Source organism: Falco biarmicus, chromosome 20 (genome assembly GCF_023638135.1).
Source record: "Falco biarmicus isolate bFalBia1 chromosome 20, bFalBia1.pri, whole genome shotgun sequence".
NCBI lineage: Eukaryota > Metazoa > Chordata > Aves > Falconiformes > Falconidae > Falco > Falco biarmicus.
Window position 1 is genome coordinate 1,186,232 of NC_079307.1, and position 13,555 is coordinate 1,199,786.

Consider the following 13,555-nt stretch of genomic DNA (forward strand, 5'->3'; position numbering starts at 1 on the left):
TTTTTCATTCAATGAAAGTTAGTTCCAATAGCACCTAGGAGTCCCAGCATAGATCAAACTCCATAATGCCAGCAGAAACATTCACAAAACAGACGAGTTTGCACAGAAAAGCTGGAGGAGAAACAAAGGGATAGGGCATTAAATGACTTGTCTGAGCACACACAGTGAATTACTGTGGGATTCAGTCCAGGTCTGCTAAATCCCAGTTCTGCTTCCCCATCTCGCGCAGTCCACACTCGTTCACCAACACAGATTTCTCCTTCTCCCTCAATAAAACAGCGAGAAGAATAAAACATCATGTGGGGCCAGAAAGGAAGGAACACTGTGCAGTCTCCTGCACGTTTTGTTAAGCCAAAATAAGCCCTGTAGGCTCACCTCTGAACGCTAATATAAACCAAACAAGTAACAAGTCAATTTTTTCATAGACTATGAAAGGACATAAGTGTCTCACTCAAACCAAATATAACATAATTTAAAAAGTCTAGCAGGACAGCACGTTATGCATCATCGGAGAAACAGGTAGTCTTCTGCAGTAAACCCCAGGGCAGCTGAAGAGGAGACCTCAAACAGCAGATACTTGTATTGACATCAACCACAGCTGCATGAAACTCAGCTTGCCTTCAATTCCATTTTGAAGGGGACAACGGTGCAAGAATTGGACATTAAAACAAAACACAGCTCTTTCAGTGCAGCACTACGGGAATTTTGGTGGGAGACAAGGTAGCTGTACTACAAAAATAGCTTTGGGAGGGGAGGAAGAACAGAAGCCCCCACTGCAGGGCTCCCAGCTGAACAGCAGCGCTTGCTCCTGCAGGTCGGACATGATTTCCCACAGTGCCTGCACAGCACAGTAGGGCACGGTAAGACCATGACCACATGATCCCAGATGTGTTCCCAGGGAAACGGGAAGGGCACCAGTAATTTAGAGCCATTGGTTGTGCCTATTTGTCCAGTCCCACAGGTGAATGTTCAGACACAACACCTCTGCTTTCTTTCAAGGAGGAGCAGGCTGCCACTTTTAAGTCTCAACAATCCACATGTGGCTTTTGAGATGTCTTAGGTCTCACAATTTCTTTAAGGGGAATAGAGGAAAAAGAGAGAAGAAATCACTATGTTCAAGTCAAATCTATAAAAAGAAACACAAGTGCCAGACTTCTGGGTGACAACTGCCACGCAGCAGGAGGTGAATCATGCCCTGGCATAGGCAGGCTGTAATTTGGTGTAAAGAAGTTATCATAATCAATATTTACAGATGAGTATTTTTATAAAAAGAGCATACATTTGCTACAATAAGGATTTGGAGACTGCTCTTCGAATATAAATAAAATTAAACAGATGAAAAATGTCATACACCCACCCCCCCCCAAAAATACATACATCCTAAAACTTGAACACGTAGATTGACATTTACTGTATGACACTGAAAGGCCAGGTGACAAAACCCTCAGAATAGAGGAGTCACATGCTCCTTTTGTGTTTGCTGCAGGACAAACTGAAGAAACAAAGTTGGAGAACCAAGTCCAATTATTTTACAATACCACTACAGAACTGGCTGGAAGCTCCAACTGTGCAAAGCTCCGTGCCGACACAAAGGCAGCCTCTGATGCAGAGAGCTGCGCTCAAAAGCCATCACTGGAATACAGCGACTGTCACCAACACCCCCCAAGCAAGAGATGACCACTCCATCAGGGAAGCATTATGAAACTTGTTTATAAACATCTTTGAAACATGTGCTACACTATTATGCAACTGTTAAATATGTTCATATTTCCAGCGTGAAAACAAACACAGTGAAGACTCCTAAGGGATGAACCTCTGGGAAGCACCAGACAGATTTCAAGCACACAAGTTTATTACTTGGATGTTTCTGACTATTTCATGCTTTAACAGCTGCGATAGTAAACCCGAGCTGGTGCCAAAGCTGGTGCCTCTGCAAAGTGTCTCAGATTTGCACTGGCATGCTTTTTATCTGCACTCTATGTTTTGTTATCTGGAAAATGCAGAACGATTTTACAATAGGAATTTTTTAAAAAATATTTTACAATAAGCTTTCTCAAAATCAAGATATTCTGAAATAAAGGAGATTTAAGCTCTACTGAAGCATTGCACCAGTTACACATGTAACTATTTTTCAGGCTTCTAATGCTCAGCTCTCCAGATGATAAGCTTTTTGTTTATGGATTTGCTTTAAATATATAACCTGGGCTTACCTACAAGAAGGCCTGACATTTGCAAATTTAATCAAGACCATCCCCATAATTTTAAATGACTAAAGAAAAGCTTGCAGACATCTCTTTTACAGATCAAATAGGAGAACTCATAGCTGATTTAATTCAAATTCTGTTAGTGCCAAACATCCAGCATTCCAGAAGTTGTAAATTGTGTACCCAATTATCACTTGCATAGTTCAAGGGACTGCATTTAAATGAAGATTATGAAAATGAAATGGACTTGAAATGCCTTTTTGACTAGAAAAATTAGTGTTGAAAGTGACAGTCGCTCAGGGGAAGTGCTTCTAAAAATATTAATGGGTTTACTATGAGTGGTTTTAATGAAGATTTAAAAGGATGTTATTGCAAAGTTTTCTTCTTGTTGCCACCACCACCCCCCCATGACAAGGTAACACTCAAAAATATGAAAACACCAAACACTGAGAAACAAAGTTTTCAGTAAGAATGGCTTTGTGTTTGAGCACAGCCGCTGTGTCCCTGGCTGCTGGACCTCCCACCGTTCCTTCACACGCACACAGACCAGAACATGGCAAACCACAATATTAAACCACAATATTCATGTCTTCTTGAGAAACCCTGTTCGGGCAGGTCTGCCACCAGGCTCTGCTGAACAACAGGCTATGCAAATCCCCAAGTGTTAGGAGAAGCAGCACGCTGGGGAAGGGAGACCAGAAGGAAAAAAAAAAAAAGAAAAAAAAAGAATAAAAAAAAGAGGAACAAAGGAAAAAAAAAAAAGATGAAAAGTTATGAGAGGTCATGCAGGGTGGAGAACAGAGAGATAAAGGTCCACCTAGAACTCAGACTGGCTACTGCCATGAAAAATAAAAAATGTTTTTACAAATACATCAGAAAGAAAAGGAGGGCCAAGGATAACCTTCAGCCTGTACTGGATGTGGTGGGGAACATGACCACAAAGGATGAGGAAAAGGCTGAGGTACTTAATGTCTTCTTTGCCTCAGTCTTTAATAGTAAGACCCGCTTCCCTCCAGATACCCAGCCCCTTGAGCTGGGAGACAGGGCTGAGGAAGAGCAGAACCAAGTCCCCACAGCCCAGGAGGGAACAGTAGTGACCTGCATGCACAAGCCTATGGGCAGGGATCTCATCCTGCATTTGGCACTGGGGCGGCCGCACCTCAAACCCTGTGTTCAGGTTTGGGCCCCCCACTGCCAGAGGGATGTAGAGGTGATGGAGCGTGTCCAGAGACGGGCAACAGAGCTGGGGAAGGGTCTGCAGCACAAGCCTTCTGACAAGGAGCTGCTGAGGGAACTGGGGGTGTTTTGCCTGGAGAAAAGGAGGCTCAGGGAGGACCTCTTCACTCTCCACAGCTACCTGACAGCAGGGTGTAGTGAGGTGGGGGCAAGTCTCTTGTCCCAGGTAACAAGCGACAGGACAAGAGGAAACAGCCTTGAGTTGCGCCAGGGCAAGTTTAGGTCAGATATTGGGAAAAATGTCTTCACTGAAGGGGTGGTCAAGCACTAGAACAGGCTGCCCAGGGAGGCGGTGGAATCGTAAAAAGCATGTAGATGAGGTGCATAGTGACATGGTGTAGTGTTGGACTTGGCAGTGCTGGGTTAACAGTGGGACTTGATGATCTCAGAGGTCTTTTCCAACCCAAATGATTCTATGATTCTACAGTGCAAGTTACAGACATAAGAGGAAAAAAAAAAACCAAATAAAAACAAACAACTTGCTTCTAAATGGGGAGCAGACTCTTCAGAAAGAAAAGTTTGGGCATGCTGAAACACTGTAATTTATGGAAAAATGCACCTGGACAGGTTCACTTAGTGCAAAACACCCACAATTTTCTGAACCAGTACATCCAGATGCCTTTTCCTTCCTCCTCACTTCTGTGCTAAGTTACCTCTCCCAGAATGTACACTGACCAACACAGGACCTTTTGTTTCAGTTACTCAATCGCCACCTGTTCTATGGTGCCTCTCAGTTTAATAGAACAGTAAACCTGGTGATGCTTTGAGGCTTCATTTGGCCAGAAGCCTTCTTTTTCCTCTTCATAATCAACTCTAACTGAATAAAGCTTTAAAAAACTTCCCAGTGGCTGCAGCAGTAAGGCCAGTAGGAATGATTTCAGCACCCCTGAGCAACCAGACCTCTGCTTTGTTTCAGCATGGCAACACAAGATCAAATATTAATCCTAAACAAACAACATGCTAGCAAACAGAAATACCATGGAGTAGCAGAACTTACATTTCAAGCTTAGAATACGATTTTGAAAAGGTGACATCAGTTAAAAGGGATCCATTGGGCAAACTAGGGACAAAACCAATGTTTCCAAATAAATCTTTAGGCTGAAGTTTCAGGCAAGCAACAGCTGTGTTCCTCAGTAATCTCAATCCCAATTCCTGATTACCACGTCATTTCCCAATATATTACTTCCAAAGCAGAAAAAGCACATAACTATTTATTGCAAAGAAGGTGAAATAAAAATCACTTGCAAAATCTTACTATCATTGACAGGAGGAAGCGAAGGAAAACAGCCGCAAATATCCCTGATCTAAATTCCTACACAGCACAAAAATCCAACAGATTCGATGCTTTTAGTATATAACCTGTCTGTAACAATGTCAGCTCCGAGAACATTCCCAGGGCAACAAAAATAATGTCTGACACTGCTTCAGAGATTGAAAGACAGTTATTTTACTTCAAAGCCACTACCAGACTTTTATTCAAGTTTTGGCAGAAGTTGAACTATATGCCTGCTAGAACAATGCACAAAAGCACATTTCAGATCACAATAAAAGCACCGCATTCTTGGAGCTGGCAAGAAAACCTTTTTCACTCAAGTTGTGCCAGGCAGTGTTTTTCTTCAGGAAGAAATGCACAAAGAAGTGCACAAAATGCTATACAAGCTGAAACGATGCATCAGCCTTGATGATTTCATTCACAGTACAGACTCCATGCTACTGGCACAGAATTTTTTTTATTGTAACTAAAGCTTTTAAAGCAGATCATTGCAAATGTTATTCTTGATGTGACTGGATTTCTGTGCATAGAATACAGAATAATTGCTGATTTACCCACAGATTTGTTCTCGTATTAAAACCTTTAAAGATTTCCTGCCAAGCAATTCAGTATTTAATTCGACCCTTTAAAGTGGGCTATGTATGAGACAATACTATAAGGCTCAGTAACATTCTGGAAATTTTTTTCTATCACATTTCTAGTCATAATCAAATAGATTGAATCCCTGCTCTGGTCCCCCAGGCTCTAATGCTACCATATAAACTTGCCCTCTCTGATTTTCATGCCAAACTTAACTCATGTCAAAAATAACAGCAAAACCCATATTTGATGCTGGAAGTGTTTACCTTTTCCTTGTGACTTCATCTATTTAGAATAAATATAAAAGATGCAAGGGGTTCGGAATTTATTTTAAAATCCTATTGAATTTTTTAAGTCAGCAATGATCTACTTAATTTCTCCTGAGTGTGTCACAATAGACAAGTGAGAAACTTTACAAAAAAAGATAAAATTTTCAAATTAGTTTCTGTAAAAGTCCATGTATTTTTATCATTGTTGAGTATCATAACACTTCCACAGGAAAAAAACAAAAACATACAAAAACCACAAAGAAGGAAGGTGCAGAGGAACACTGCTGCTTCAAAACAATAATCTTTAAGAACTTGCAAAAAGGAGAAAATACTGCTCTCCTAATACTTCTTTGCAGAACGGCTGATGAAATTAAGAAATATATAAACCTCATACATTCAAACAGAAGCTCAAAATGCCTTTTTAACACAAGCCAAGCAAAGAAAGAAAAATCCAATAAAGTTATACAGAGAAAACCCATTGCGTATTACTGAGAGACTGTAATTTCATTTTCATATTTGCCTTGCAGTCACGAGTTCTAGCATTACGTGGCATCTGAGTATACAGATATATTTCAGTATTTTGCAATGTCCTTGGTAGCCTATGTTCCCCCACTTTCTCCTTTGCACATACTTCTTCAAACTTGCAGCTAATCAAAAGAAATTTCTGGGATCTTAATTTCCATTTTTAGTACCGGCCTACTTAAAAAAACAAAGAGAACCCAGCAACAGTAGTACAACAGCTTCTTTTTTTTTGGTTTTTTTGTTTTTTGTTTTTTTTTTTTTAAATTACTAAAAGGAAACAGTATCTCTGTTCCTCCCTTGATCAGATTACTGAGGCAAGAGCGGTTAACAATTCACCCAGCCTGGTACAATATATGGAAGGAAAGCAGCTGGGGAGGAAAGAGGCAACCTGCAGCTAGAATAAATTTGATGCAGCATCAAACCACATGCAACGCCATGGCACTCTGCGGTAGCGGTGGTGGGACACCTTTCTTTTGACTAAACCTCAGGACTCCTACCCAATTCTGTTTCATTGGATTCAGTTAAATTCTTCACGTGTGGCTTCCTGAACAAGCACGTATCCGTCAGATTCACACACTTTACTCACCAAGTCCACAAACTGCAACTTGCAAAGGCAAGAGTGGGATTTCTCAGAGCCCTTAGTTACTCACATCACACCGAACAATTTTTCAAGCGATCAAGGATGAATGGCTGATAACAAAACCTTGACAGATCACGTGGAGGCAGCTGACTTTGAGCAAGTAAAGCCTCTGAGAAGTGTATATGCATCATCAGTACACACTGGGTATTTCTGCAAAACCTACTCTAGGAAGTGAAGATCTAACTCCAGCCTACATTTCCCGCTGTCCTCAATCTTCCTTACTTTTTCTGTAAGAACTAGCTTTCTTCATGCCAATGTATGTCCAAGATGATCAAAATAAAGACTGAGTGATAAATTCAAAGAGAACACCAAAACTTAAGCATTACATCAAAAATTATACAGATTCCATCAACATGGGATTTCATCTGGCTGGATACCATAGTGGGCTCCAACTACACCACGTTAGGAATGATGCACACAAGGCAGCCTGCATCCTAATTTCTGGGCAAACTTTGTTTCACAATGATGACTAGGAGCTTCCTCTGTTCTGGAAAAGTCCATACTGAGGCCTCTAGAAAGCTGATCCAAATATTGTAAACTTCAGTGCAAGAGGAGAAGCTCTCTCTGCTCAAATAACCCCAAACTGAACTGACACCAAATGCTTCCAGGTGTCTGTTTTGAAGACAGCATTCCCAATGAAGTCAGGCATTGCTGTCATGTCCTACCTGTACTGCAAATCATTGGAAACATGAGAAAATAAAAACGTGGACTCTCAAATTTATCACGAGTGAAGGAGCAGGGGATAAACAAGGTTACAATCCCTGCACCAGTTCTGATGAGGAAAGGACATGCTCCCACTCACGGTACAGAAAAGCACATGTGCAGCAGCCACATCTGTATTGCAGCTGTCTCCACCCCTTCTGCTTTCTGCTGAAACTTCAGTGGTCTAACAAATGCATTAATTACAATTTTTAATGAACCTGCACTTGAAGTAGGGGCTGGGGGGAAGGAGAAATTGATGTGGCAGGTACCCTTGGCAGCATTCTTAAAGGACAGGCATTTACAATTATGTGATCATTTTAACAAGGCAGCTTTCCTTCCTCTGAAGCATTTTTGTCCTCTACACACTGCAGCTTATCCAATGTGCTCAGCAGTTCTATTTATATAGACGTGACTCACCTTAGAACAGCCTCAGACAATGTACCTCTTCAACACTCTCTCTAAAAAAAAAAATAATAATTGACAAGACTGTAAAGACAATGAGATATTCAAGGTTCAGAATGTTTAAAAACAATGTCAGGGTCTCAGGTGAGCAGAGCAGGATCGCTAGACCAGATACCGTCATCCTGATTCCACTTGACACTGCCATATGCCTAGCACTGCAACAACACCAGGAACAAGAAGATCCAAGAGCTCATCTGCATGCAGAACTTCATTTCAAAGGTATCTTCAATGGTCAGACAAGTTAAGCAGCTACTTTTTTACTGTAGTCCCTTAAGTGAATTGCTATGTTCCTTTTATTCTTATATTGAGGACATATCTTTAAAATAGAAAAATAAGGAAGAAAGCAGTGAAGCTTGGCTGGGAAGTTAGGTAGACATGTCCCTAGAGGTCTCTCGTCTAAAGTCTGGGAAAAACAGGCTCTCATCTACTCCGGTACTTCACAGACTGTAAAAGAGAAATATTTTGCAGATGGTGTTCCTGAGGGGGTGTGGGAGGCAGGGAAAAATCCAGTTTCAGTCTTCCTACAGTGCCTAAAGGTAAAAAGGAATTGGATTTCTCTCACTACTTCTAACTCTACATTTTTGTTTCCTTTGTTTGGGTTTTCTGGTTGTTTGTTGTTGTTGTTACTTAGTTCCCTCCTGGTTGCTTCTTTCTCTCATATCCTGGAACCCCATCCATGTGCTGCTTCTCCGCTACACCTCATCCCCTTCATCTAAGCAAAACTGTTCCGAGGCTGCAGCCACCTCGTCACCAAAGTCACCCAGTCTCCACTCCCCAGCAGCTCCTTTCTCACAGGAGCTCCTCAACAACTCTGCCACAAGGTGGGGATTTTATCTCTTTTCTCATCTGTGCAACAGGGTCAGAACAGCCAGACAGATTCACAGGCACCAAAACGGACATTCCAGTTAAAGTCATCAATGCTTCTTGGGAACAGGTCCTTCCTTCCGCAGAAGATTGCTCATCTAGGGTTAGTTTAAAGATTACTTAAAAGCTCAGTTAAAAGGACCTACATTGAAACTGGGAGTCACAAAATGTTATAATGGCTTAGGAACAATTTACTGATTCATTATCATTACCAGCAATAAGATTGATTTGATAAACAGCATCACTTCCCACTAGAAAGCAGTAAGCGGTTCTGACAGAATAAAGCAGAAAACTCCTTTATCCTGTCCTCTACAGTGTCCCAGCTATTTCAGTTAATTGCAGATGATACATCATCTACAGCAATGTCTTTTGTTTAAAATTATATAGTGTCACCTGCATGCTCATAAAAATCCCCTGTTCTACTAAGAAAAAATGTTTTGCTTTTTTGTTTGTTTTAAAGCTCCATACAAAAAGATCAATTTCTTCCTTTGTGCAGAGACCTAATGCCCCAGTTGGCCAAACTTAACAGTAATAATCTTTGCTCAGAAAAGGCCAAGCTGCTCTTCCCAAATTCCTCAGCTGTAAATAATCTTATGTGAACCCCTGTGAAAGAAGTAAAATCCAGCTTGTCCTCATATTCAAACATGAACTGAAGTGTATCCTCAGTGAGGTCCAAAGTCAGAGAAAGCTGCTCAGCACATAACAAGTAGGTTTACATGCAGTCAAGTATGTGCTGAAGTGCTTCTGTGAAGTGAAGAGCCAAGACGTGTCCCCTAAATAGAAGCCATTTCTCCTGGTCTGTGTGTTATATCAGAAAACACAGTTTTCTCAGACCCTGAGACTCCACCATCAGCCTACCCTAGAAGAATCCAAGACAAGTTCTCCTGTTTCAACCCTGCCAGGTACTGTTGTTAAGCACTTTTTTTGTTATTTTTTTAAGGGTATTCAGCCACACTTACATCACAAGACCATCCAATATGGACACCAAAGCAGCCCAGACCTACAGGAACGGGAGGGAAAGGCTCTCCAGCTACTCTTTCATTCTTATCCTTTTCAGGAGGATGGAGCAGAATTTAAGTGCTCAAACCATCAGAGCTATTAAGAAACCAGGAGGTACTCCAGCTACCTGCAGACTCACACAGAACACAGGAAGGCTGTTTCGGTACAGACACTGCACAGGATGACCTTGAATTTCCTCCTCAGGTGCAGAACTCATTTAAGTATGCCTCACTTCACACTCGCTCTGACATTTCAAATGCCATCATAAGATATCCTTACTGCATTTGGCTTCAATGGGTAAGTCCTATGAATGGAAACTGAATCAGGGCAGAGTCGGTTAAACAAAATTTTTGCTTTGCTGCTGCCTAATTAGATGATGCCGACTAATCCTCTGCATTACTTTACAGTGAAAGGAACCCAGCAGGAGTGTTAAGATGGGTTTTTAAAGAGCTAAAAGCCATGAATGATCTCCTTTTACAGAGAGTATTTCTCTTGCACAAGTTGCTTCCATCAAAAGTTCTTTTCTAAGATTATATTCTCCACAAAATGTCTCTGTGGCCTACAGCGTTAGAAGTTCAAAGAGCAGCAAAAGGAAATAGAAAAGATGAAGAGAAGAAAAAGCCGGACACAATCTCCTACAAAATTTTCCACATACAAGTGACTACAATGAGAAACGGTTTGCAGGACTGGCCTCTTGACCTACCATTAAGTAAACAGGGACTATAAATTTTTGCTCTCCCCTTGCAAAAATGTAGACATGCGGCAAACTGTAACCATAATGTAGACCCTTGCCAAATTCACCAAGAATTTCTCACGGGTTTACAGTGAGGCATGCACACTCAGCCCTTACAAAGTTCAACCCCACACTTTACAGGCCTGTTGGATTCAGAGAACCTCAACTGACTTAACACCACTAGAAATTTAAATCTAAAGTGTTCTAATCACTTTTGTTTTCTCAGAGATTCTGTGAAACAGCTGCAAAATGCACAAGTTCAAAATAAAAACACCCCACACTGAACTATTCAAGGATGGGAAATCATTATCAATCTTTTTGGATTGGCATCGTCAACTATCTCATTACCTAACTGGTTCCTGGCAAGGAGAATTCAACTGCTCAGGCCTTCTTTTTCTCTCCAAGCTTAGCTTGTTAAGTTATGATCAATTAGGAAACATAATAGGCCTGCTGGAAAGACAAGGCAAACAACAATGGAAGCCCAATCAGCAGAGGTCATTAAAGTCTAAGACAGCACTGTTGAGAACTATCACTCCATAGTTGCTTTGAGTATGTGTTTTCAGTGATGTCAGCCCAGGGAAAACAAACACACTTTGTAGTTGGTGAGTTTTCAGTAAAGTATGATGCAAAATGACCTCAATGCTTCAATGTTTTACTCTTCATAATGTAGATTTCCCAAAATAATGAAAAGGTATACAGTACTTTTAACTTACAGCCTAACCTGTTCTGTGACTTGAGATACAGAACAAAACCTGCTACACACCACTAGCCACGTATGTGCAAAACTAAACACGACTAAGAACACACTTAACAGTGACTGTAACCGGGAGAAGTTCAACCCTCTACAGCCAGGACGTTCAAAGCCTCATGTACCATCCCAGGTTCATGTCAGATGCAAGTTAAAGAGCGAGTGCTACAACAGGTATATTTTTTCAGTTCCTGTATGTGCATCTTGAACAACATCAAGAAGTACTGCTTTAGGAAAAGACAATTTTTGAACCACAGCTTTAACCTTAAAAATAACTCAACATAAACAGCCTTCTGCTCAACAGTATAGCTCCTGAAAGCCGTACAAGGTCAGATATGCCTCCTTATTTTAGTGACAAAACCAGGTCAACAGAACTGCCTACTTACTTCAATCACTTACCAACAGATAATCCACTGGGAGCGACGCGAGGGCTGCAGCACTCACCGAGGACAGATTTTTAAGTCTCAGCCTTACCTAGATATGCAAGTTGGCTCAATGAGGCTCTGTTACCAATGACTACACAAAACCTGGGGTTAGTGACAGAGGAGAGGACCGGGGGGAAAGACAGTTGGGTTTACAGTGCTCCCAGGTCTGTGCAAGTTAAAAATAAAACCCCCTTCTACTTAACACTGCAGATAGACTTGTTCAGCAATCACAATGCATAAACACAAGTCCACATCACTATTTTCAAATCACAGGTGCTTTCAAAACAATTTCTTAGGTATATCTGCAGGTAAGTCTCCACATGGCTTTTTAGATCCCCTGCTTTTATTAGCAGACAATTTTACAAGCACCTACTGGGACAAGGCTTAAAAAAAATGTAGGCACATACATATTCTTGCATACAATTAAAATAATAAGTAGTTCCCATAAAGGACATACATGCAGGTATGTGAAACAATAGTCGATGCAGAATAGCTGAACATGAGGAAGAGTGCAGGCATTAAGTCAGTACATCAATGCAGAAGATACACTGCTGGAAATAACTTTTGCTCAAGGTCACTGCTGAAGTTGTTTTAATGTAATTAATTCAACAGCATTTAGAATAATTTAATAAAATTGGCATAAAGCAGTATTTCCTATGAAGCACAACAAGAAGCCAAAGACTGTGCATCACCTATAAACAAACAAACACTATACCCCTCGCTGGCATTAGCTCTGCTGGGACAGGGTGAACCAGGTTCTGCTGACTCACCCAGGCAGCTCAGTCATTATCCCCTCCAAACAGGATGGAGAAAAACGTCCCTTGAATGTCAGGACCCAAAATACAACTCCAGGGGAAAAAAAAAGGAAGGAATGAAGTAGATTTAACGTTACCTGGTTTCTATGATAGTAAATAGCATAGAATCACAGAATCATTTGGGTTGGAAAAGACCTTTGAGATCATCAAGTCCAACCATTAACCCAGCACTGCCAAGCCCACCACTAAACCACGTCCCTAAGCACTGCATCCACGCATGTTGTAAACACCTCCGGAGATGGTGATCCCACCACCTCCCTGGGCAGCCCCTTCCAGTGCTTGACCAATCTTTCAGTGAAGAAATTTTTCCTAATATCCAACCTAAACCTGCCCTGGCATAACTCGAGGCCATTTCCTCTTGTCCTGAAATGCTGAAATGTCTTCCAGTTTGGTATTCAGGTGATGTGATTTGGTATTCAGGTAAGGGGATAACATTTAGAAAGTATTTCAGTTGGTTTCAAATAGATGAAGCAAAAAAATATTTCTGCCTTTCCTGTTAAAAACGAAGGACTCAACAATTTCATACCCTTTTTTTTTTTCCCTTTACAAGGAACATCATCACTTGTATTATCCAGCTAGCAGGGCCACCATGGCAAATAAAAAAATAAATGGAAAACAGCAGCCAGGGGATGATGAAATGCCTCAGAACGTACTTCAGGCCCAATAAAACAGATTTAATAATTTTTCAGTGTGTTTTATTCCAAACAGCATGTGACCTATTTTAGGCCTCACTGAGTTGACTATAGTTAACTGTAATTTGTACAGATTTCAATTTAATACATGAACTGGCTTGCTAAAAAAAAAAAAAAAAAAGTTAAAAAGTTAAAGCAGGGCAATTTCTGAAGTTATAAAAGCCAGAAACCCATTTTTAAAGGTAAAACATCAAGCAAAAATCAGGTCTATATAATATTCTTTCCAACATAAGTCCAAGGTAAACATTTCAAGAGGCTTTTAGGCTGTCTCAAACGTTAGCACAAAGACAACATGTGATTTCATAGTCTGAAAAATTCTACTTCCCCTTCAATGAGAATGCATGTTTTTAAAAACCTTTAATTTTCATTGTTTTAACGATTTTTTTTAAAAA

At 40.7% G+C, this 13,555-nt stretch overlaps 1 protein-coding gene across 3 annotated transcripts in view; it reads right to left on the bottom strand.

The window, feature by feature from the left end:
* Positions 1–13,555, bottom strand: part of ARHGAP32 (Rho GTPase activating protein 32) — a 258,191-nt gene that overhangs the window by 198,740 nt on the left and 45,896 nt on the right. Inside the window, exon 2 of one of the 3 annotated variants that reach the window (XM_056322828.1) lies at positions 7,843–7,883. The exons of the other annotated variants lie outside the window; for them this stretch is intronic. The gene's annotated coding sequence lies outside the window, so the exon portion shown is untranslated. The remainder of the gene's footprint in view (positions 1–7,842; positions 7,884–13,555) is intronic. 3 annotated transcript variants of the gene reach the window in all.